This window comes from Cupressus sempervirens, chromosome 6, assembly GCF_028749045.1.
Source record: "Cupressus sempervirens isolate cs-2001-9-10 chromosome 6, ASM2874904v1, whole genome shotgun sequence".
Classification (NCBI taxonomy): domain Eukaryota; kingdom Viridiplantae; phylum Streptophyta; class Pinopsida; order Cupressales; family Cupressaceae; genus Cupressus; species Cupressus sempervirens.
In genome coordinates this window covers 528,708,162-528,712,271 of record NC_143123.1, presented here as the reverse complement: position 1 = coordinate 528,712,271, position 4,110 = coordinate 528,708,162, and the positions used below count along the sequence as shown (strand labels likewise).

The 4,110-nt window shown below is 33.3% G+C and overlaps 1 pseudogene; it reads left to right on the top strand.

Moving 5' to 3' along the window:
* Positions 1-2,875: 2,875 nt before the first annotated feature.
* LOC149553347 (heterogeneous nuclear ribonucleoprotein 1-like) lies at positions 2,876-3,748 on the top strand (annotated as a pseudogene).
* Positions 3,749-4,110: the final 362 nt, after the last annotated feature.

The window sequence follows — 4,110 nt, the reverse complement described above, 5'->3', positions numbered from 1 at the left end:
TTGTTTGTAATGTTTTGATTGGGATAACGAGGGAAGATAAAAAGGATTTCAATTGGACATAGGGTGATGGTAAGAGTTTTTAGACTTTGAAACAAAATGTTGTTGAGTTACCTATATTGATTTTTCTTGATTTCAATAAGGTATTTCAAGTTGAATGTGATGCAAGTGGTAGTGCAATAGGAGCTATGTTGAGTTAGGAAGGTAAACATGTTGCTTTCTTTAGTGAGAATTTGAATAATGCTAAAATAAATTATTATGTGTATGATCAAGAGTTTTATGCTATTGTTCAAGCCTTGAAGAAGTGGAGACATTATTTGATTCCTAAGGAGTTTATGTTATATAATGATCATAAACCTTTACCATACTCAAGAAGTCAACATAAATTGAATTAGAGACATACAAAGTGGGTTAATTACTTGTTGAGTTTCACATTTGTGATTAATTATAAAAATAGAGTAACTAACCAAGTTGCTAATGCATTGAGAAGAAGATGTTCTTTGTTGAGTAAGATGAATGTTGAAGTTCTTGGTTTCAATGAGATGAAACTATTGTATAATACTAACCCTAATCTTTCTGAGGTGTGGAGAGAGTGCATAGCACCAAATCTATCAGATCACATGAGTACTTGTATGATGAGTATTTCATTCAATAAGATATGTTGTTCAAAAGAATTTAGTTGTATATACCAAGAAGTTCTCTGAGAGTTAATTTCATTAAGGAAAATCATTGTAGTGGATTGTTTGGACATTTTAGAATTGATAAGACATTGAGTTTGTTGAAGGATATGTATTATTGGCCACATATATAGAAGGATGTTCAGAAGTTTGTAAGGAGTTGTGAAGTTTGTCAAGTTGCAAAAAGAATAATTCAAAATATTAGTTTGTAAACACCTTTTCTTTTTCCTGAGAAACCTTGGAGTGACATTAGTATGGATTTTTTTCTTGAATTCACTAAGATAGTAAAAGGGTATGATTTCATATTTGTTGAACTATGGATATATTTTCTAAGATGATTCATTTCATACCATATAAGAATGTATCAAATGATGAGCATGTTGCTAAAATTTTCTTCAAAGAGGTTGTTAGACTACATGGATTACCAAGAAGTATTATTTCTGATAGAGATAGTAAGATTTTTGGTTACTTTTGGAGGACTTGTGGAATAACATGGGTAGTGAGTTGAAGTTTAGTTCTACATTCTATCCATAGATAGATGGACATATAGAGGTTGTGAATATAAGCTTGGATAATTTGTTGAGATGTTTAGTTGGAGATAAACCAAGTAATTTGGAGATGGTATTGGTACTAAATTTGCATATAATAACTATGTGAATAGGAGTATAGAGAAAACATCTTTTGAGATTGTTACTAGAATGCAGCCTAGAGGAATATTAGATTTAAGGGATGTTACTAGTGAAGAAAAGAGAAATGTTGTAGGGGAAGAATTTTCTAATTTTATGGAGTGTTTGCATAAGAAAGTAAAGTTGAGATTGGAAAAAAGTAATAAGAATTATAAGGTGAATTTTGATAAGTCTAGAAGACATCATTTTTTTGAAATTGGTGATGAAGTGATGGTTTATTTGAAGAAAGGTAGATTTCCTAATGGAACATAAAGTAAGCTGAAGATGGGAAGTTTGACAAGGGAAATGCTGATGAAGTTAAGTTACTTAATGACATGGATATATCTCCTATATTCAATATTGCTAACTTGCATAAATATCATGAGTGAGATGATGAAGTTGTTGTATCATATGATTATCCCAAGAAGAATATTGAAGAGGTTGAATAGATATTGGATCAAAGAGTTGGTAAGAGAACAAGCAAAAATGATTACTATGAGTATTTCGTGAAATGGAAGAATAGGCCAATTGAAGATGCTACATGGATTTCTCAATTTGAGTTGGATTCATCTCATGTTGTAACACTTGCATGATTTAGGAGAATCATTTCTTTCAACCCTGCTTGTATGATGCAGGAGCATCCTAGGTTGCCTTTTAATCCTTCACTTTTGTTCATTTTTTCAAGTTTAGATCGAGTTGTTTTGAAACCTTTCGAAGTTTTTCAGTATGAATTGAGTTGCTCCTTTGGTGACCAAGTTCTTCAATGTGAAATGAGTTGTTCCTTTGGTGACTAAACTCTTCAATATGAACTAAGTTGTTCCTATATTGATGGAGTATTCTTTTATGCATCGAGTGGACCTATATTACTGATGCTTGGGTCCTTCTTTGACTGAGTTTGCCTATGTTTGGTTCTCATTAGAGTTGACTCTTGTATTTAATTTAGATTGTGAATTTAATGATAGGATCTTTTCTAGGGATGAGTGATGACAATTTTGAGGTCAACCATTCTTTGTTGTTATATTCTAGAATCTTCTATAAGCTATTTTGGCAAGTATAAGTAGAGGTATTTGGTTTAGTTTAGGGATAATAGAGAGACTGGAAGTTAGACTAGAAGTTGCAAGTTTGAAGCTGGATATAGAACTTAGGGTTATATTTTATATCTGGTCATAACCTAGAAGGCCTTACAATTGGGAAAGTATGTTGAACATTTGATGAATCAATAAGAGTATTTTTTCTTTGTCTCCTTGATGTTTTTTTCTTTTTTTTTTCTTCCATTGTGTCACTAGTACATTTGACCCCATTTTTAGACCAAAATTTTCAACCATCTATTAAAATAGGGTCAAATTGGTTGAAATAGGCAAGGAAAAATGTCTTTTTTAAAAAATACATGCCCATGTTGGTCAAAATTTTGACCAGCACTAAGTGGTGGTCAAAATTTCAACCAATATGGTCATAACATGTTAAAATAAAAAGGGGCAAGTTAGGGTTTATTTTTATGAGCGTGTGTGAGAGCTACATAGGCATTTCATTTGGAGCATGGGAGTTCGGAGACCTTGAGGATTTGGCTTCATTACTTATGACTTGGAAGATGTTGTGGAGGTTGTTGTGCAAAAGCCCTTTCATGAGTTAAATGGAAAGATGGTAGAGGTCAAGCAGACAATCCCCAAGGAACAATCTATTGGGAATGCTAAGTATACATCAAGAGGAGGTTAAGGAGGGAATTTTGGATATGACTTCAATTCGAGTGTGGCAGGACCTAGAATGAATACTAAGCATGTTGTTGCTCCAAGAATTAGAGGTGGGTTCACCTGATATGGACCTACTAGAAGTGGATACAATGCACCTAGGGCTAGCTATGGAAATGGTGTAGGATATAGACCTACAATGAATGGAGGTAGCTATGTCAGTTCCTCTTTTTGAACCAACCCAACCTATTCTACCAGCATAGTTGGCACTTATGGAGGAGCTTTGATTGGCTATGGCAATCCAGCAATCGAAGCTTATAACAATAATCTAGCTCTAGTGAGAAATATGTGGGGTAATGGAACTATACCATATGTTGGAGGAAATGAGAGCATAAGTGGTTATGGTGGAGGTGCAGCATGGGGCTTAGGTCAAGGTAGTAATAACTAGGAAAATGGAAGTGTTGTTGGGTATGCAAGTGGCTATGGAAGCTCTAAAAATATCTATGGCTCAAGTGTTGGTGCTTATCTAGCACAAAATAGTGGGTATGGAACTGAAGTGGCAAGATATTACTCAACAATAGGGGCCTATGGAGGTACATACACTGATAGTTATAGAAAATTTTCTAATGGAGACTCAACTTGGAGATCAAAACCATCTGATCCTATTGGAGCACATTTAGTAGGCTATGGGCTAAGCATAGTCAAAGATGGGTTGCATAAATAAACCCTGGCAACATACATTTAGGCTATTTAGATAAACTTGCCAATGGATATAGAGGTGACACAATCAATAAGATTCAGAAAAATCTTCTATTTTCTTTTGTAGCATTATTTTTTAGAGGCAAGTTTGTTTTCAGGTCTTTTTCATGGACCAATTAGGATTAGTCTCAGCTTCATGCTTATTCATACTTTTTTTTCAAATGTTTTATTGTTTTCTTGAGGAACAAATGTTAAATTTTTTGTGAAAATCTATTATATTTTTAATTTTTTTAAATTTGATCAACAATATATTTTGTATAGAGAATAGCCACATCCCATTGTAATCTAACATGCCTATACATATACTATATTAAGTGCTAATTAGAG